This window comes from Chlorocebus sabaeus, chromosome 24 (assembly GCF_047675955.1).
Source record: "Chlorocebus sabaeus isolate Y175 chromosome 24, mChlSab1.0.hap1, whole genome shotgun sequence".
Classification (NCBI taxonomy): Eukaryota; Metazoa; Chordata; class Mammalia; order Primates; family Cercopithecidae; genus Chlorocebus; species Chlorocebus sabaeus.
In genome coordinates this window covers 73133558-73155936 of record NC_132927.1, presented here as the reverse complement: position 1 = coordinate 73155936, position 22379 = coordinate 73133558, and the positions used below count along the sequence as shown (strand labels likewise).

The 22379-nt window shown below is 38.5% G+C and overlaps 1 protein-coding gene across 3 annotated transcripts in view; it reads right to left on the bottom strand.

Annotated features, from left to right (window-relative positions):
• Positions 1-20911, bottom strand: part of VRK1 (VRK serine/threonine kinase 1) — an 84426-nt gene extending 63515 nt beyond the window's left edge. For 2 of the 3 annotated variants that reach the window (XM_007987784.3, XM_037984475.2), the window contains exon 1: positions 20786-20911. The gene's annotated coding sequence lies outside the window, so the exon portion shown is untranslated. The remainder of the gene's footprint in view (positions 1-20785) is intronic. The other variant, XM_037984473.2, reaches the window with a different exon arrangement.
• Between the last annotated feature and the right edge of the window lie 1468 nt (positions 20912-22379).

Genomic DNA, 22379 nt, shown 5'->3' with positions numbered 1-22379 from the left:
AAATATAGTATCAAATGCACTTTCTCAACTTTTATTCCTTAAAAAAAGAGAAACACTAACTGGAGAGTTAGTTTTCAACTGAGAATGCACAGTGTGGTACATTTGCAAACACAAGCCCAAGATACCTCACTGCTACCACTTTCCCCTACAAGGGAAGAATTCCATGAAGCCTTAGCTGTATTTCTGTTTCTGACTTTTGAGACAGTAGGTGGAAGGATCCATTCCTGGGTCTCAACAGGTCTCCCAGAACCAAAAGTGATGAAGACACTACAGTAACATCCATTCCTACAGAGATTAGAAAACAGAATCACTGTTCTGCCTATCTAAGAGTCAGACCTAGGAGAGGAGCAAGCCAAAAGATGTCAACTTCAAAGAGGGGTGACACCTGGCTTCTTGACCCTATGGCCTATGAGAAGAGCTCAAATGAATGCTTCTTTATATAAAGCAAACACTGAAACTCTTCTAAAATTAGAAACTGTGAACTATATAGCTAATACTTTTACATAACACTTAGCATATTTTCAAAATTTGGTAAATAGATTTCTCATTCATTCTATTTAGGGAACAAAATTAATGAGCAAACTTTTACAATTAATTCTCTGGATGTTCACTATATAAATAATCTATCAATAGATCTGATAGAACAGCTACTGAACAACATTTTTCCCTATATAGTCTTGGGGCAGGGCTCTATGGGAGAATATTTCCAAATACTCTAAAAGGAAATTAAGGTGACTAAATAAAGTATAACAGAAATGTACTGTGGTCATTTAAAAAATTCATGAAAACATGAAAGAGCTTTTCAGAATCTCAGAGGCAAGAAAATTTTTCCAAACAACACACAAAACACTCAAGCCATAAAGAAAACCGATAAATTTAACAAAATAAAAATAGAAATTCTCCACAGGTTAAAAAAAACGCCAAACACAAGTTCAAAAGACAAATTAAAATTATCTGCAAAACATATGACTAAAGGCAAATCTTCTTAGTCTTTAAAGAACCCTTTAAATTATAAGACTGAAGCCCAACAGAAAAATGGAAGAAAAGGAAGAGGCACACTCACAGAAAAAGAAATAAATATGACTTTAAAGACAAAAACTTCTCCTTAGAAGAATTTTCAAATACATACAAAGTAGAGAAGCGATATAATGAGTGCCCACCGAAACATCAGCTATTTTCAACAACTATCAACAACACATGGCCAATTTGTTTGTTTCTACTAACCCCTTCCAAGATTATTTTAAAGCAAGCTTCAGACAACACATCATTTCATATGTAAATACTTTTAACAGGTACTTTTTAAAAATAAAGCCACTACACATTATTGCCACACCTAACAAAATTAACAGTAATTCCTTAATGTCATCCAATAAGAAGTGTTCAAATTTATCCAATTGTCTCAAAGGATGTCTTCCAACAGTTTACTTTGACTCAGGACCCAAATACTAGTCAATGCATCTGGCTGATATGTCTTTGAGTCTCTTTGAGTGCCACTGTCCTCTTTTTTGCCCTTCCTCTTGTCATCTGTCCTGTAAAATTTCCCATTTTGAATTTTACTGATTGACCCTATACTGTCACTTAATCTGTTCCCTTGTATTTTTTGTTACTGATATTGTTGCTCAAGTTACTCTACCTATTATCAATGACCTTCAGCCAAGACCACCAGGAATATACCTATAATTAAACAAGACAGGCATATTACTCCTTGCAGTGAGTGAGAACACACACCACAGGGCACCATGGGGCATCTCAGTTAGAAGATGTTAAAATCTATTACACACTTTGGCCCTCAGTTTGGTAATTTGGGGGAGGGTCTTCCCCCAAATTCCCCTCTACATCCAATGTAGAGAAAGGAGGGGTTTCTCTACATTGGATGCTGTGAGGAAATAGGGTAATTCTGTGGTTACGTATCTCAATAAATCTTACCTAAGGGAAGGGAGCTGAGAATGAAGATAAAACTGTAATGGGTAAAGAAGCAGCAGTCATTCATTTTGGCTAAGTATTTCACAAGTGGCACAGTGGCCTTGGTTTTCGTCTATGCTTTGCCTCATTTTATCATGATCTCGGAGAAACTTTGTTGAAAGTATTCTGTGAGACCGCTCATGTTTAGTAGGAGAACATGGCCTAGACGTGAGGCTTCTGAACGTCAGGGGCTGCTCATTTTTTTCTTTCCCACTGGCCAATGGGCGCCCCTTCAATTTGGCCACTGTTTTCTGATACAACCCTACCAGTCATGGAGCTTTTCCTTGCTTTCCTAGTACAAAATGTTCCAGGTTCCTTCTGTACATTTTCCTGTCCCAAGCCTACAATCAGCCACTTCTACAAGGGGCCCTATTATTCCCTTTTAGTTGAAAATGGTATTCAGAGACCAAAATCTGGGCTCTAAGATATTATTTCTAGGTTTTTTGAGTGGACAGAGCAACAAGATTTTTTTTTTCTTTCTTTTCAGACAGAGTCTCACTCTGTCACCCAGGCTGAGTGCAATAGCAGAATCACCGCTCACTGCAGCCTCGGCCCTAAGCGATCCTCCCACCTCAACCTTCCAAGCAGCTGGGACTACAGACCAGTGCCACCATGCCCACTAATTTGTTTTATTCTGTTCTTTTTTCTGGTACAGCGAGGTCTGGCTATGTTGCCCAGGTTGGTCTCAAACTCCCGAGCTCAAGTGATCCTCCCACCTCAGCCTCCCAAAGTGTTGGGATTAAGGCACGAACCACTGCACCTGGCTTTTTTTCTCATTTGTTAAAAACCTTGGTTCCTAACAATGTCAACCTAAATATTTAACTGATATATTTTCCTCTTTAACTTTTTTAAATGTATAAAACATTTACATTTCCAAAGCCCAAACCATATAAGGTATTTTCAGAGAATCCTAGATTCTATCCCTCCCTCTTTATTATTTTTCCCCTCAAATAACTGGTTTCATTCGTTTTGGGGTTAGCCTTCCTGTTTTCTCCTTTTAAATAACAAATAAAATACATTTATCTGCATCCCTCATTTCAGATAAGAGAGATGAGAGACAGAATATTATACAGCTTGTTCTTCACCATGATTTCTTTCACTAACAATATATCCTGGAAATCAATAACAAATAGACTCAGCTTCATTCATTAATAAAATGCAAATTAAAATTACAATGAGACTTAATCTACGATTAAAATGACTTTTTAGTTATCATATTAGTCAAATTCAAAAAATAAGAAAATGCACTGGGTTGGTAAGAGTATAAGGAAAAAGGCGTAACAATTTGGCATTACCAAAATTTTAAATGCGTACTCCCTTTTGTTCACAAAATGCACTTCCAGTAATTTATCATGTAGGTATACTCACATACTGTCAAATATACATGGACGGTTACTGCAGCATTATATACAATAAAAGACTAGAAAGATCCTTAATTACCATCAAGAGGGGACTTTTAGGTTAGACCGCAATTACTTTTGCACCAACATAATATTAAATGAAGCATGGCATACCCACAGAATGGAATATTATGCAGTTTTAAAAATAAGGTAGATCTACATACTTTGGCATGGAATATTCACCAAGACATATCATTAAGTGAAAAATACAAGGAAAGAACCTTGTATTAGAACATTCCTATTTATATAAAAGGACCATTATATATATGCTGCATATACGCTTGAATATGTATGACCACACCCCTGGGAGCTGTGCAACAATGTATCCCCAAGCGTGTACATACGGCACATTACTAGGAGGCTGTATAATCAATTAGTAGCAGAGGATGCCTTAAGGGTGTGAAGCTTAATTTTCATTCTTGGCTCTTTTATACCGTTTAAATTTATTGTTGTGTACATGTATTAATTTTTCAATTGAGGTATTTTTTAAGAATTCTTCATGAATAACAAAAAGAACTTTAGTAAATAAAATGCCAAGTAATTCTTTCCAATATTAGTCTGGAATTTACCAGTGCTTCTAAAGCATCAGGATCAACACAGTCAGCCCTATCAACTGCCACAAGTTAAAACACTGCAATTGACTACATAGAAAAATAACTCTCAATACCTTAATCTGCAGACAGGATCATACCTTCATGTTTTAAAGATAAAGATAGGTTAAACAGCAATAGTCTCTAGTCTTTAACGTACTACAGTCTCTAAAAGACAACTAACTGAAAATGAATATTGACATCAAGTTCTTACATTAATATGATCACTTATTTTTGCTCAATTAATCCTAAATGAGTAATCCATACCACGAAGAATCAATTAACCATTAACTAGAATTTATAGCTCTTATGTATAAATGAACTAATATATTACAATTAATACCATCAATATTCAAGCATCTATGTGGCAAGCTATATGCTGGGTAATTTAAACACATCATCTCTAATTCTTACGATAACCGTAAAACAAAGGTGTAATGATACTGACTGTATCATTACATAAGGAAACCAAGGATAAGGGAAATTAAATAATTTGTCCATGGCCGTACAACCAGTAAGTTGCAAGGAAAGTGTAATTTTTGTAAAAATGCCTTTTTGCTAATTAAAAGAGAGCACATACTGCAGAATAAATCATGTGCAAAACAAGAAGTCTTAAGGTGGAAAAACATTTGCTTTAATGACTAATAACATAGCCATAAATATAAATGCCATAAAAATAGTATAAAAGATCAAACCGAAACATACTTACATCTTACTATAAATACATATCCCATGGCCTAACTCTGTCAAGTGAAAAGAAATATGACTTCCAAAAATCCAAAGGACAAAAGTAATGAAATAAATCACTGATGTAAATAAAACGTCTTCAGAAAAGTTTTTAGTTTTTTTTAATATACTAACACAAATTTAGTTGAAAAAAACTTGATGTATAAGCCACTGAAGAATATATGAAAAAAGCTAAGAAAATAATACATATATAATAATGGTGCACTTAATGAGACTATCTTCTAGATTCTAGTCCAAAACCCTGAAGATTCTAAAGTCTGTTTCTTCTGTAATCTCAGGGTTTGAATGATAGCATTTGTATTATCATTTCTTACTAAATGACCCAAACAAAATCAACTACTCAAGAATCTAATTCTGCCTATATGCAAAAGAAAGTAAGGTAAAAATCCCAGTCAGCACCAAGCACTGTTAAGAGCACTGGACTGACTATACATCCTTGTACACAACTCACAGCAATTGTGATACTGTATAACCATTAGTTGTGTATACATGTCAACCTCTTGTGAAACAGTTTGTCAGGATCTCCAAATCAGGGACCCTGTCTTACCATGGTATCCCTTCATTCTGACATATCTGCCACATGATGTGAAACCAACTGATAGTTCTTAAGAATGGGCTGAATTAAAGTCATGGTCCAGGTCTCCCTGTTGGGAACTTAAGACCTTGAGACCTAACTTCTCCAGGTTTTTTTTTTTTCCTTACCTGTAAAATGAAAGGCTTGGATTAAAGTCAAAGCCAGGCATTTTACCCCCTGGTTTGTAGGGAAAAGAGCAGAGTTCAGTTTATTAATATAACCAGTATGAACCACAAATGATCTATTCTAATAACCAGTAGATGTACATTTTCCAGTCTAAGGTAATCCACATGTATGTATGCTGCTAATGGAACCTGTTGCCAAGAAAATGTAAAAGGGCTTGAAAACCCTCTTAACCATCCTGCTTAATACAGAAGGAAGAGTCTCTGAACAAAATGGAAGAAAAAGAAAAAACATTTTGAGTTAAAAGTAAATCACAGTGAACATTAAAAGGTTAATGAATTCAAAAAGACAACTAAGTCAATTTAAAAATGGGTAAAGGATTTGGTCAGACATTTCTCCAAAACAGATAAATAAATGGCCAACAAGCAAACAAAAAGATGTGCAACATCATTAGCTGTTAGGGAAATGAAAGTCAAGACCACAACGAGATACCACTTCCTACCCACTAGGACGATATAAACAAAAAGACAGTAACAAGTTTTGGTAGGATCTAGAGAGATCTGAATCCTTACATATTGTTACTAAGAACATAAAACAGTACAGCCACTTTGGGAAAGTTTGGTAGTCCCTAAAAAACTTAAAGAATTACCTAGGCAAACTTAAGAGAAATGAAAACACATATTCACACAACTTGTACATAAATGTCCATAGCAGCACTATTCATAACAGTCAAAGAGTAAAAGCAACCCCAAAGTCCTTCAACTGATGAATGGATAAATCAAATTTGGTACATCTACACAACGGAATATTATCCAGCAATAAAAAGAAATAAGGTATTAACACATGTACAACAGGGATGAACCCTGAACATACGTTAAGAAACCAGTCACAAAAGACTACATATTGTATGATTCCAATTATGTAAAATTTCCAGAATTGATCAATTTATAGACAAAACGATTCGTGGTTTCTTAGGGATCAGGTAGGGAATGGAGAATGACTGTTAATGAGTAGGGGGTTTCTTTTAGCACTGATGAAAGCATTCTAAAATTAGATTATGGTGATGGTTACAGTCCTGTGCATACACTAAAAACTACTGAATTATACCTTTTAATGAATGAATTGTATGGTACGTAAATTATATCTCACTAAAGTTGTTTAATTTTTAAAAAGGGGGTTAATGAGAGGAACAATGTGATAGCAAGGATAACAAAGAATAGCTACAATTGATTATAGCATTCTGTGGAAACCAAACTAGATCTTTTCAAAGAAGGGTTAAAAACACCTCAAAGCAGGCCACTAAGAACACAAAGAAACCAGCAAATGATAGATTTTCTGTTCTGTCATCCAGGGTAGTTCCTGACTCACTCTTCTTAGAGACACAAACATATTACATAAACCTGATATAGTAATTTGGAATGCATGCCACTTTCCAAGATGGAAGACAGAATTTGCCAAGACTACAACTCACTGATCTTGAATGACTTCTGCTGATTCATGAAACTCTATGCTGTGTATGTGATTCTTAAAAGTTCAAGTACAAAACTGAAGGGACAAGTAAGATGAATAGTATGTGCAGATGACTTTCAAAAATGGAATTTGATCCTTTCTGTAGGAGATAGCTAATCTTTTTTTAAATGGAATTGGTGTCCTGTACCATGACTTACTTACTAAAGAAAGCATGATGAGCTCCTGGCAAGGGATAGAGTATACTATACTAGTAAGATCAGAGGCTGGGCACGGTGGCTCACACCTGTAATCCCAGCACTTTGGGAGGCCAAGGTGGGTGGATCACTTGAGGTCAGGAGTTCAAGACCAGCCTGGCCAACATGATGAGACCCCGTCTCTACTAAAAATACAAAAAATTAGCTGGGCGTGGTGGCATGCGCCTGTAATCCCAGCTACTTGGGAGGCTGAGGTGGGAGAACTGCTTGAACCCAGGAGGCAGAGGTTGTAGTGAGCTGAGATAGCGCCACTGCACTCCAGCCTGGGCAACAGAGTGAGACTCCATCTCAAAAAAAATAAAAAATAAAATCAGAAGAACAGGTGATCTTGGACTTGCCTACGTGATCAACAAAACTATCTTTCATCAGCAGCTAAGCTCTAGATGGCATATTCGAACTGGGGACAACATAAAGCTGGGAGATGTTATTAATATTTTAGATAACAGAATCCAGATATAAAAAGATTCTAACAACCCTCAATACAATTACAACAGTAGGTAGAAATCTAGCAAACCATAGTCAGAATGAAAATCAGAAAACATTCCATTCAAATCCTTCATTTCACAAATGAAGCTGAGTCAAGAGGGATTTAAGAATATGCCCAAGTGCAGAACGCTCATTAAAGATAATCTAAGGTGGAGAATACTGGAATCCTAACTCCCAGGCTTGTGCCCACCAGACCCAATACCACCTACTACTACTTGTATAGATTACCATATGAAAAAAGAAAAAGAAGCCTTGATCCCTACCTCACAACACACAAATTCCTGGGGACTTTGACCTAAATCTGAAAGGCAAAATACTAAAGCTTCCAGAAGATAACATAAGAAAATAGCTTCATCGCCCTGGAGTAGCAAAAACTTCTTAAACACAAAAAAACACTACCCATAAAGGAAAAGACGGATACACTGGAATTGATTAATTAGAATTCCAGTTCATCAAAAACACATTACGAGAGTGAAATGACAAGCCATAAGACAGGAGGATATTTTTATAATTCACATATTCGACAAAGGATTCAAATCCAGATACCTTATAAACTCCACATTTCAATAAGAAAAAAGACAATCCAATCTGTTTAAAATGGACAAAAGACTTGAAGAGGAACTTTATAACAGAGGGTATCCAAATGGCCAACAAGCATATGAAGAAGTACTCAAATTATCAGTCATTAGAGAAATGCCCATGAAAACCACACTGAGATCTTCTATACTGCCACTAGTGATTAATTTTTTGTAATATTTAACTGACAATATCAAGGGAAGCAAGGCTGCAGAGTAACTGGAACTTTCATATGTTGGTAAAAGTATAAATAGGTATGACAAGGATGAAAAAGTTTGGCAGTGTCTATTAAAATCAGACACGTGGCTGGGTGCAGTGGTTTACGCCTGTAACCCCAGCACTTAGGGAGGCCAAAGTAGGTGGATCACTTGAGGTCAGGAGTTGGAGACCAGTCTGGCCAACATGGAGAAACCTCATCTCTACTAAAAGAACAAAAATGAGCCAGGCCTGGCCTGGTGGCAGGCACCTGTAATTCCAGCTATTCATGAGACTGAGGCAGAAGAATCACTTGAACCTGGGAGGCAGAGGCTGCAGTGAGCCAAGATCACACCACTGCACTCCAGCCTGGGTGACAAAGTGAGACTTCGTTTCAGAAAAAGAAAAAGAAATAAAGCTAGATGCATATACATTTTGACCAGGAATTCTACTCCTACATATATACCCAACCAAAATGAATATATAAATATGCCAAAGGATACATACATATACATATGTATATGATTATAGCAACGTTGTTCATAATTGCCTCAAAACAGAAACTATTCAAATACCTAAAATAGAATGAACAAATGAATTTTGCTATGTAAGTTGTGGTAGTTTTAAAAAATGACCACAAATTCTTTGACACACCTCTCATAAAGATATGAGGTCTATGTCCCCTCCCCTTCAATCCAGGCAGGCTGTGTCTTTGTCAACCAATAGAATATGGTGGAGGTGAGATTATATGACTTCTGAAGATAAGCCACTCTCAGGAAGCTTCCTCTGGACACGCAGCCAACATGCTGTGAAAATCCAAAACCTCCTGACCCCACATGTAGGTTTGGTCAATAGTATCAGATGATCCTTTCCAGTCAAGGTACCATACACGTGAGTGGAGAAGCCTCTAAATGATTCTAGACCCCAACCATTGTAGGGCAGTGATAAGCCATAACCACCAAATTTCCAATCCACAGAATCCATGAGCATAATAAAATGGTTGTTATTTTATACCACTAAGTTTGGAGTGGTGTGTTATGCAATAACCAATAATCAAAACTAGTGTATTATGTAGGAATGGATAACCACAACTATAGAGCTATTTTTAAATATAACAAACTACATGCAACAACATGAATGAATCTCAGACACAACATTGAGTAAAAGAAGTCAGGCAAAAAAAAAAAAAGTCCAGAGGGCATTATCCCATTTATATATGATTTCAAAACCAGGTAAAACTATAGTTATGTAAGTCAGAATCGTGGTTACCTTGGGTGGGAGTAACTACTGTCTGCAAGATATCCCCACATAATCTGGGCTTCCGGGGTGCTAGAAAATGAATACCTTGATCTGGGTAGTGGTGATTACAGGGTGTTCACTTTGTAAAACTTTAAAAATCATTGAGCTTGATGCTTGTGCACCTTTTTGTTACACTTCAAAAAATTTTTTTTAATCAGTAGAACTTGGTAACCCAAAGAGGCAAGGGTATGAGGGAGAAATAAAGGATGACTTCCAAGTCTCGAGGAATGACTGACCAGGCAGTTATGCAAACTGAACAATTAAACAAAAACACGGCAGAAAGCAGGGACCATGTCCCATTCATTTTTTATTCAAGTATCTACCACAGTACCTAACACAGAATCACTCCAGCATTACAAGACACTCCTACTATTTTCATCCTAACTTTTTGACCACCACTTCTTGGTCTCCTTTCTTACTTCCTTTCTGCCCGGCTGCCTCTTAATATTGGTATTACCCAGGCTTCCATACTCAATCTCTTTTCAATCACACACACACACACACACACGGAGAGAGAGAGAGAGAGAGATGGATGGAGGGAGAGAGAGAGGGAGGGAGCGAGAGAGGGGGAGGGTGTGTGTGTGTGTGAGGGAGGGGGGAGGGGAGGGGGGGAGAGAGAGAGAGAGAGAGAGAGAGAGAAATGACTTTTCTCTTGTATTTCCAGTCTCAGTGCATAGCATCATCACATATATGTTCTTTTAGGCTAGAAGCTTCCAATTAAACCAAGAATTAGGATTGCAAAGTATCTTTAAAAGTTGCAGTTAGCTAAATTCAATAAAAAGAAATTTAATGAGACAAACATAAGCTCCCATGGTTGGACCCCAAAACTAATGCATACAAACAGGATGAAAAGACATAGCTCAGATAGATGCAGGGATTTTATTCAACTTTATGTTCAATGTATGATGTGGTCACAAAATGATATAGCCAATATTAATAAAAATATAGTATGTAGAAGGAAGGTGATATCTTCCCTTAACTCACAGGAAAAGTGTTATATCTAGAACAAGAGATACAACTCTATTTCTCACGTATCAAGCCATGTCTGGAGCACAGAATTCAATTCAAAGCACTACAGTTTAAAATGAAATTTCTTTAAAAAGAGGAAAGCCACCAATGTAGTAAACTGACATGAAACCATGCCATGTAAGGAATAGCTAATGAACTGGAGATGTTTCAAATCAAAAAGACTGAGAATACTTGATGACTATTTTCACATATTTGAAAGGATGTTACGTGGAAGAGGGATTCAGCCTGTTCTACATTTCTCCAAAAGGCAGAAGTGAGTAGAAGAAACAAGTAGACTTCCACTCAGTGTAAGAAAGAACCTTCTAACGGTCAGAACTTTAATAAAAATAGGATAGGCTGTCTCTAGAGCAGTGGTTCTCAAGCAGAGATGATTTTGTCTCTGTAGCCAGAGATGCTACTAAACATCCCACAGTGCAGAGAACAAACGACGACCCATGTAAAATGTCAATAGTCCCATGGTTGAGAAATTCTGCCCTAGAGCTACGTAGTGAGTTCTCTGTCACTGGAAGCATTTCATCATAGACCAGACCATGTGATGGTGTCACAAGAATGGTGGGCCAGAAATGGTGGCTTGTCATTCCAGCTACTCAGGAGGAGGATCATTTGCACCCAGGAAATCAAGGTGGCAGTGAGCTATGATCACACCACTGCACTCCAGCCTGGTTGACAGAGCGAGGAAGGAAGGAAGGAGGGAGGGAGGGAGGAAGGGAGGGAGGGAGGGAGGGAGGGAGGGAAGGAAGGAAGGAAAATGATGGGAAGTGAGAGTGAACTGAAAAAAGTTTTCTGTTTCAGATACCTCTCCAGAGAAAAACATCTTCAGGTATATCAAAGTGAAAATGATGATGATGACAAACATTTATTGAACACTTACTGTGGGCCAGACATTACACCAAATGACTCATGTATACATTTTGCAGTTAATTCTCTCAACAACTCTAAGATAAGTATTACTTTACCTTGATTTGATGCTAAATTGAATTGCTCTAATGTCACACAGCAGTCAATATTTGAACTAGATCTACCTGATCCAATTTTATATGTCACTGTCCAAAGCATAAACATCAAATGACTTTCAAAGATTTCAAACTCTGGAAAAGAAATGAGCAAGCACATACTCAACAAGTATCAGTATAATGTCTGAACAGGTTTGTACTCACTGTAAACCTAGCTGGCTAGGAGAAAGAGGAAAGGATTATTTGAAGTAGTCCTGTGATGAAAAAGAGAACAATTATCCTGATTGTCCCCAATTGCCTACTTCTGTAAGAGCCAAGAAGCTCTTATATACCCATGGAAGCTGGGATTAATGATGACATCCCTTTATCCACAGGCGTGAAAGCTCAGGATGGACAGACGTTTGAACATCCCCGACTGGGAATCCTGCCCTTAACAAATACACTAGATGCAGATACATGGTTTCTTGGCTGCCTATACTCACGCCCATCTGTCAGGATGGCAGTATGCCTGCTCACATGTTGGTCAAACTGTCACTAGGGCATAGGTGCCAAGCAATGATAGTTTTAAATGGGCAGCTTGCACAGCACTATAAGAGCTTGCTCTTCTGCAGAAAAAAAAAAAAATATATCGGTGATAATACTGAAGGGCTGCAATCACAAGTGAAATATTCTTGGTCAATCTCAACATTTCAGTGGAAAAAAAGATCTAGACAAGTAGAAAAGAATCAGACTAAGGAAGTTAAATCAAGCGCAAAAGGTACTTTAAAAACATTTGAGTTGTTGCATGAAAGCTTTTAATATTGCCCTTCTTTCATTAACACGTGTCAATGGTAACCTCTTATACTGTAAAATCCTTGGCCCAACAAGTCAGCAATGATTTTTTTCTTAATGGGATGATACATTTTTCCATGTTCTAAATAGGAACAGAAAGGCATTGATTTCTAGTAGTTCGACACTATACAGGTTCTATTTGTTGACTGATTATTTTTAAAATGACTTAAGTCCAATCTACAGCCATGATAATCTTTTAAATGCACAAAAGAAAGCAGAAACCAAATGAGATTCCCAGAGATAAATGGTGGGGGAGGGGAAGGGTATAATTTGCCTGGAGAAAGAAACCAAGAACTGAAGTAGGCACTAACAAAATGGAAAGTGAGTACTTTCGCTCATGAATTTAACAGGACTCAAGGGCCAAAACACAGATACGTTATCTTTCACATCCCCCTGACTATAAGTAAAATGTTCCTATACTACATCTAGGTTTCTAGTGTATCCTTTGATATCTCACATGACATACATAATGTCCTTACTGTCTGGAAATTCTTCCCTAAGACCAAAACCTTAAAGCTGCAATTTGAGCCATTTGTTCTTATACAGTCCTCAGGATTTTGAAGAACAGCTGGTCATCATCATTTTCTGTATAGTTCTTCACATACAAGTATCAGGACATACTGATCTAATGACCCCTGAGTCTCCTCTTTGCCATGATAAATAAATATGATCCCAATATTTTCCTCATTGGACCGATTTATGAACTCTTTATGTTTTTATCATTTCAGTTGCTCAACTCTTGGACTCTTTTCAGGCCTGGTAAGAAATGTCACCCACATCAACAATAAGCCAACGGAAACTACTCTTTTTCCCACATGTATAACTTAATAACAGTAGCATAAATATGAAACAGTTTGGAAGTCCTGCAGACTTCTCCATATCCATCACTGAGGACAGTAGCAAACTTTGAAATCTACCACTGCCTTCTAGAAAATACTAGGAATTTATAACTTTCTGAAATAACACCACTTTTTTAGCTTTCTGGCAGATATTTGTAATACAAAGTAGTAAGTCAAGGGTCATGATTATATCCCGTTCTTCCTACCAACGTATCACTGCCAAAAATCGTCCTAAAACAACTTCTCTTTAATACAATTTCTATCATACCATTTTCCTGCTTAAGAATATACAGCACCTTCCTAATGGCCAATGAAACTGACTACAAATGCTTCAATCTAGCCAGAAGTTTATATACTCTTTCTTTTTCATGAACCAATAATTCTTCCTTTACTTCTCTACTTCCCTTCACTTGCATAACTCCCCAAAACGGCCAGTTCTTACTTATTTTCTCTAGAACAGATCTTTGCCCATGTTATTCTCTAAAATGTTTTCCCACTTTTTCCAGACTCCAGCCATGTTATGCCTTCAATAAACCTGTATTTATTCATACTTAATTGCTCATTCATTTCTTCCTGTCTTTGTTTTGATATCTAATTTACAGTATATGGCCAAGTGATTTTTGATTTTTAAAACTTATTCAATGGAGAAAGGGTAGGCTTTTCAACAAATGGTTTTGGAGCAACTGGACATCCATAGACAAAAGGAAAAGAAAAATGTACCAAGATCTAAATCTCATATCCTGTGCAAAAATGAAACCAAAAAGGATCTAAATGTAAGACATATACGGGTAAAACACTTAGAAGAAAAAATGAGAACATCCTCCTGACCTAGAGTTAGGCAGAGAGTTCTAAGAAAGGCACTAAAAACACGATCCATATATTGAGAAGTTGGACTTTATCAAAATTTAAAACTTTTTAGATGCTAAAGACACTAGAAGAAAATGAAAAGACAAGCCAGAGACCGAGAGAATATATTTACAAATCATATATTTGGCAAAGGATTTGTATACACAACATATAAAGAATGCTCTAAAATCAATAAGAAAACAAACCAATCACAAAACAGGTAAAAGATCTGAACAGACAAATCACCAAAAAAAAAAAAAAAACATGAATGGCAAATAAGCACATGAAATCATCAGCCATTAGGATGAAAATTAAAGCCACGAGGAGATACCAGTACACACAAAAAATATCACCAATACCACATGGTAGTTAGGATGTGGAGAAACTCTCTCTCAAATACAGTAGCCCCCGCTTCATCTGTGAGGGATACATTCCAAAGCCCTCAGTGGAAACCTTAAACGATGGAGAGTATGGAGAGTATCAAACCCTACATAAATATGCTTTTTCCTATATATACATTAGATATACATACGATAAAGTTTAATTTATAAACTAGAGGCAGTTAAGAGATTGACAACAATACTTAAAGTAATTATAACAATAGGCCAGCAGCCGGGCACGGTGGCTCACTCCTGCAATCCTAGCACTTTGGGAGGCCGAGGCAGGCGGATCACCCGAGGTCAGGAGTTCGAGACTAGCCTGGCCAACATGGTGAAACCCTGTCTCTCCTAAAAATACAAAAATTAGCCGGGCATGGCAGCAGGCGCCTGTGATCCCAGTTACTAGGAAGGCTGAGGCAAGAGAATCGCTTGAGCCTGGGAGGCGGAGGTTGCAGTGAGCTGAGATTACACCATTGCACTCCAGGCTGGGGGACAAGATCAAGACTTGTCTCAAAAAAAAAAAAAAAAAAAAAAAAAAAAAAAAATGCCAGCATCACTAGTCTTGCACTTCGGGTCATTACTAAGTAAAATAAGGGATTCCTGAACACAAGCACCAAGATACCAGACAGTCAATCTGATAACCAAGAGTGACTAACTGGCTGGTGGGTGGTGTATACAGTGTGGATACGGTGGACAAAGGGATGATTCACATCTCACCTGGGACAGAATAAGAGGGCTCAAGATTTCATCATTATATGACCCAACAGTTGCACTTCTCGGCATTTATTCTACAACAATTAAAACTTACAGTCACACACAAACCTGTACATTAATGTTCATAGCAGCTTTATCTGTAATCACCAAAAACCAGAAACAACCCACATGGCCTTCCATGGGTAAATGGTTAAACGTGATACAGTCAAAAAAATGGACAAGCACTGTACAATTATCAAAAGCAGGGAAGTGACACTAATACAATATTCATCATTGAACTACTTATTGAAATGTCAACTTTTACATTCTTTTGTGTGTCTAATTCTAGGACATTGTGTCACGTGTACAGATTCATGTAACCATCACTACAAACAAGACACTGAACTGTTGTATCATCTCAAAGAAAGTCAGCCCTAACCCCAGCAAAACTGGTCTGTTCTCCATTTCTGTAATTCTGTCATTTTGAGCAGGCTACATAAACGGAATCATACAACCTCTGAGACTGGCTTTTTTCACTCAATACAATGCCCTTAAACTCCATCCAAGTTGTTGCATGTACCAACAGTTTGTTTCTTTTACTGATGGTGGTGTTCTACTGCAAGACTATCACATTTTACTTAACCACTCACCCACTGAAGGACATGTGAGTTGTTTCTGGTTTTTAGCTACTATAAACAAGGCTGCTACGAGCATTCATGTACAGGTTTTTTTGTGAATGTAAGTTTTCATTTCTCTAGGATAAAGGCTCAGGAGTGCAACTGCTGGATTGTGTGTCAAGTGTATGTTTACCTTTTCAAGAAATTGCCAAACTAATTTCCAGCAATCATTTTAGATTCCTACCAGCAACATATAAAAGATAAATTTTACAATCAGCATTTCTAAAGTATTTTCTGCAAGTCTGAAAAAACAAGATTAAACTTAAATGTTACAATCTGAACTTATTTTTAAAAAATGAATCTTAGAACTTTTTTCCTGATTCCCAAATAACAGATTTGTTTTACTACCGCTAAGAAAAAATGTATACAGCTGACCCTTGAACAACATGAGTGTGAACTGTGCAGGTCCACTTATACACAGATTTTCTTCTGCCTCTGCCACTCCAAGACAGCAAGACCAACTTCTCCTCTTGTTCTTCCTCCTGAACTTATCAACACCAAGACAATGACGATGAAGACCTTTAAGATGGCCCACTTCCGCTTCATCAACCAGAAATATATTTTCTCTTTCTTAGGGTTTTCTTAATAACATTTTCTTTTCTCTAGCTTATTGTATTGTAAGAATATAGCATATAGTATATATAACATACAAATATGTGTTAATCAATTGTTTATGCTATTGATAGGGCTTCTGGTCAACAGGCTGAGTGGTTATGCTTTTGAGGAGTCAAAGCTTATACATGGATTTTCAACTGCGTGGGGGTCAGCACTCCCAACCCCTGAGTTGTTCAAGGGTACACTGTAATTACATATAATCTCTATGTTGATAGCTGTTGCCAAATTATATAGTAAACTGCAATAAAGTGTGAAAAAAGCAACTCTAAAGACTACAGTAGAAACAGTAAACATTTCTTTCCCTGTTTTCCAGACACAATCTATAAAGACTTAAGGTCTAACAGTTCTAACACTTAATATTGTGAAATGCAATCACAATGCATTGATACTTAGTGTCATCAAATGATGACTTTTCTTTAGCTGTTACTTGATAAACACAGTTTAAGAAAAGCAATTAACCTGAAATAAAGCTATGGTTATCTCAGCTATGTCTAAAGTCATGGTTTAATTTTAGATACAAATGACAATTAGATAATGCAATCTCTTTTGGATTCTTAAAGCAAGTATCTAAGTCTAGAGCAGACATATCTGCCAACATACAAACAGTCAGACAGACGGTCCTCAAAAAGAAAAGAAAATACACAGAAAGAAATTATAAGGTCCTCGAAACAGTAGAATGGGGCTGCTGGTGTTCCTAATGACTTTCAGTTCTCATGTTTAGTCCCCTAGAGGACCAACTATATTGTTCCTGATATTGAGCTCCACAAGACATGTGTCCTTCTATTATCAGTATAATATTTGCTTTAAAAGTGTATGACAGAACATTCCCAAATCTCAAATTACCTTGCAATTTAATTATTACTTCATCTAGTATATCTTCCCATTTAATGAATAAGACTTACCAATAAACATTTTAGTATACAAGTTTAATATTCATCTTCAATATTTGCCAGTGTGAACAGTATCTACCTTAATTTTCAAATCCTAGAGCACTGGTTCCCATCCTATGGGCAAGAGACCCATAGAGAGATAGGAGTAACTGCAAAGAATCATCAAAATCCTGTACTTACCTAAAGACTAAATAAACATGATTCACAAACATATATTTTTCCAAGCTGACAAAGATGCTGTGGCTAATAAAATTCTTAATAAATTTCCTGAAGAATGTTGGTAAAAGTAGAGCAGTTTCTTCTCATTAGTATTTATGATGAATACTAAAAATCTAACTCCTAATATGGGAGAAGGGCCCCTGCTCATACCTCTAATAGATTTTCTAGAGAGCTTTTCTTTTTCAAAGTGTTGCCCATATGTCACTCAGAACAAGAGTAGTAGGATGTGCTTGAATTTGAGTGCAAAGATTTAAGACAACATTGGGAGAGATGGAGCAGGAGTAATTGGGAAAGTGCATGAAATTACTTCAAAATAGCAACTTCGGAATGCTGGATGCTTAAATATCATTCAAGCACCAAAGGGAAAAAATTCAAAGGACACAGCCCTCTGCATCTTTATAAAGGCAATGAGAAATAGATTCACAGGAATTTTGATCAAAGGAGCCAAACTTATCCTACAGTAAAATTACATCTTGGTTACAACACCTACCTAAATGTTTTATTAGGGTTCTATCTCCCTTTTAAATTAATCTTGCACCTTTATTAAACATTTTCTACATTTTAACATTAATAATACAGTTTTTCAAATGTGCCCTACACATTTATTGGATTATTCTGTGCTGGATGCTAGATAAAGTTTAAAAAAAAAACAAAACAGATGCACATTAATTTAAAACAAAGAAAACTTGCTTCAGCAAAACACTGCAATAGCAAGAACAGACTTTGCACCTAGCACAATTCCTTGCAAATAGGGGGCACGTGATCTCTGGTGAATAAATGAGTCCATTTCTTCTCCGAAAAATAACCCTGGCAAGCATGTAAAATATCCTACCAGTCTGAAAAATATTCTCCAGTCCTATTCAGTTACCAATCCATTCTCAGAACCCATCAAGAGCAATTTTCATGAAAGCCTCACTCACACGCACAAAGAGGGAGCATTTAATTCCCATTAGGCTCACTGCCTGATCTATGGAGATATAAGCATTTGCACATTTGCATAAATTCAGGAGACATCCTTCATTTGATATAAGGTAAATCTTAAAGCTTCGCTTCATTTCCAAGTAAGTTTTATTTTTCAAATCAAAAATATTTTTAAAGTTTTATTTTTCAAATCATAATCCTAATCATAGTACATTATATCTTATTAAGGATGCTTTTAAGAAAAAAAAATAGCTGTCAAAATTAAAATCTTGTTTTTTCATTTCTAGACATCTGGGACATTTCACTTATATATTTATTATTATTTCACATTAGTTCTCAAAGTTAAAAAAAAAAAAAAGCTGGCCTATTTCCTTTAAGAAATTTAATTTTAGGGTCTGTCAACATTTTGAATGCATTACTGTTATTTTTAAAATACACACTTGCATACTGGAATAAAACTTAGCATAAGCTTTCCATATAACCATTTCCTGGGCACTTACTAACTTACTATATGCCAGGCTCTATGCTTAACACATTACTCCATTATCTCATTTGTTTAACAAATATCCTCTCATAATTTTTGCAGCACTGAGCATAACAAGAAGCCATTGCACTATAAAGCTGGTATTTGTACTAGATACCAGAACTAAATTGACAGTAACGCCTAACACAAGTTTATTGTTATTAAATTCAAGTTGTGTTACTGTATTAACACAGAATCTGATCAGCAATGTTGAGATGCAGAGAATACCATCTGTGGTAGCATCAACAGAGAAAGCTATTATTAAGTGACTAAGTTATATTCCCTTCTATAGGTAACAGATGAACATAATAATATCCACCCAGAAATTTAATTCCAATCACTACATGCCATTTTGAAGAACATAAACGTAACCTACATAAAATGACTATATAAAGAACCCTTGCTTCCTTCTGAAAATGCTTCAAAATTCTAGATTAAATTCTCCCCCAAAGTATCATGCTCAGCATGTCATAAAGAAAGGTGCCTTTATTGCGAACTCTTGAAAATAAATGCTGCCCTACATTTTTTTTACTCTTTTGAATTTGAGATTCAACAGATGGGCAATTCCAGTTTAAAAAAAAGAAAAGAAAAGAAAAGAAAAACACACACACAGTAATTAACGAGGTTCTTCAACAGTTCCCTAAAACATCCTCCCAGTAGCAAAACTGGTGTTTCCAAGTTGTTCCAAGGGACACAGGAGAGGGAAGGCAAGAGCCTATACAAAGGAAAACAAAAATGGGTAACTTGAAAGAAAGGACATCAGAAAAATGGGTGGCCTCAACAGGAACCCATAGTGTCTGACTCTGCTGCTGTCTGTCGAATTTAATTCAATCACCTAAGAGTTTTGAGACGAGAACCAAAATACTATTTCGGTGGCAGGAAAAACTATGCGTTGCCCTTGAATGGAGCTGCAACAGTAAAGGATGCCACCCTGCCAGGTAGGGACAGAACAGAGGAGGAACTGTCAAACGGGATACGAAAGTCCTTTGCAAAACCCACAAGCGGCTCTAACTGCCTTGCACCAGACAGACCCTCAAGTACAAGACCACGGGGCCTCCCCGCGACGTGACAGGGAAATAACGGGCGGCCTCGCGGTCCCCAGGCCTGGCTGCTATCCTCAGGGGTCAGCCTCCCTCTTCCCTCTCAGGTCTCAAGTCAAAGGTCACATCCTCTGAGATGCCCTCCCGGATCACCTAACCTAAAGAGCCTCGCGCCCATTCCTTTAGCCCGCAACTGCCTGTCCCGTTTCTAAGAAAGCCTGTCCGTATCCGCAAAGCATCGCAGCTACGTGTGTTGTTTCCCTAGTAGACAGCGGGCTCCGCGAGGCGTGGGCCCCGCCTGACAGACCCAGCTTCCCGGCGAGGCCCGAGGCGGCGTTTGCGAGCTCGGCCGCGACACCACGCGCGTCCAGAACGTGGAGCTCAGATGGGGGCCGACCTGGCCAGTCCAGGAATCCCCGGGATCGCCGGCGGGGCCTGAGCGAGACAAGCAAAGAGTGAACGCCCGCGCAGGCGGAAGCCACGCGGCGGAGCGCGGTCCCGCGGGGCGGCTAGGGCTGACGGCGCCTTCCGCACCCCGGCGGACCCACAGACCGCCCGGAAGGCCCAGTGCCGGCCCAGCCCCCGGCCGCCCTCCTCCGCGCCCCCAGCTAGGCGCGCGAGTCCTCGAGCAGTGTCGCCTGCGGCCTCCCTACCCTAAGCCGCAGACCCGTCACCTTCTGCCCAGTACGAACTTCCCGCCGCTTTCACCGACTCGCAACTAGGCAGCGACGCCGGCCCCTTAGCACCCTGCAGTATGGAGCCTTCCCATTGGCTCGGAGGCGACGAGGAGGGGCGGGACGAGCGGGAACGCGGCGGGGCGGGACGGAGGCTGCGTTAGCCCCGCGCCTCCCCGGGAATGCCGGGAGCTGTGGTCCAGCGCTCCCAAGGCATCCTGGGAGTTGGAGTCTCTTAGCGGCAAAGGGAGATCCCCGTCCTTCTGCTCCCTAGCCTTCTAGGAAATACGGTTTACAGCCTTGTTCTTAGTAGCTTGATTTATTGTGTTGGCAGAGAGTTGGATGTAAAATAAGTTTCCTGCTTCTGTTAGGATTAAATGAAATAATCTATAGACAGTACTTTAAACTTAGTTGGTGCTCAATAAATAGCAGATAGTATTAGTATTATTCTGCCCAATCATTGATATGTGTCTAAATTCTACTGTTTTTCGAAGTCTATTTCAAAGCCTATCTCAATGTCTACCTAATCCTCTGCAGTGTTTCACCTGTAATCAACGTATGCCACAGTTTGCGTTGTGTTTATTATAATCAGCTAAGTCTCCATCATCCATGAGACTGAAAGCTTATTGGGCACTGGGTCACTGTTCCAGGTCAAAATCACTGAAATCACAGGCAGAGGGAGATTAACAATGAAGCCAATGAAGCGTAAGCTTCAAGACCTCACTTGCGCAGGTCCTTCAATGAGTTTACATAGCTTTTTGGTTTTTTATTTGTCAATTTTACTTTTCTTTTTTTTTTAAGATAGAATCTCATGGCCGGGCGCGGTGGCTCAAGCCTGTAATCCCAGCACTTTGGGAGGCCGAGACGGGCGGATCACGAGGTCAGGAGATCAAGACCATCCTGGCTAACACGGTGAAACCCCGTCTCTACTAAAAATACAAAAAACTAGCCGGGCGAGGTGGCGGGCGCCTGTAGTCCCAGCTACTCCGGAGGCTGAGGCAGGAGAATGGCGTAAACCCGGGAGGCGGAGCTTGCAGTGAGCTGAGACCCGGCCACTGCAGTCCAGCCCGGGATACAGAGCAAGACTCCGTCTCAAAAAAAAAAAAAAAAAAAAAAAAAGATAGAATCTCACTTTGTCACCCAGGCTGCAGTGCTTTGGCGCAATCTCCGTTCACTGCAGCCTTGACCCCCTGGGCTCAAGCAATCCTCCCACCTCAACCCCCCAAGTAGCTGGGATTACAGGCACAGGCCACCACTCCTGACTAATTTTTGTATTTTTTGTAGACACAGGGTTTGACCTTGTTGCCCAGGCTGGTCTTGACCTCCTGAGCTCAAGCAATCCACCCCACCTCGGCCTCCCAAAGTGCTAGAATTACAGGCGTGAGCCGCCACACCCAGCTGATTTTTCTTAAAGTAGATCCTCCAAAATTATGTGAACTTCAGTCCCTACAAAACCTGAAATCACTCTGTCCATTAGACAGTTCAGTATAGTGCCTGATGTCTTACATTTTCCCCCCCAGATACCCTCGTCTGCATATGCTCCAAATACTTCTCCTGCCTGCCCTCTGCCCCG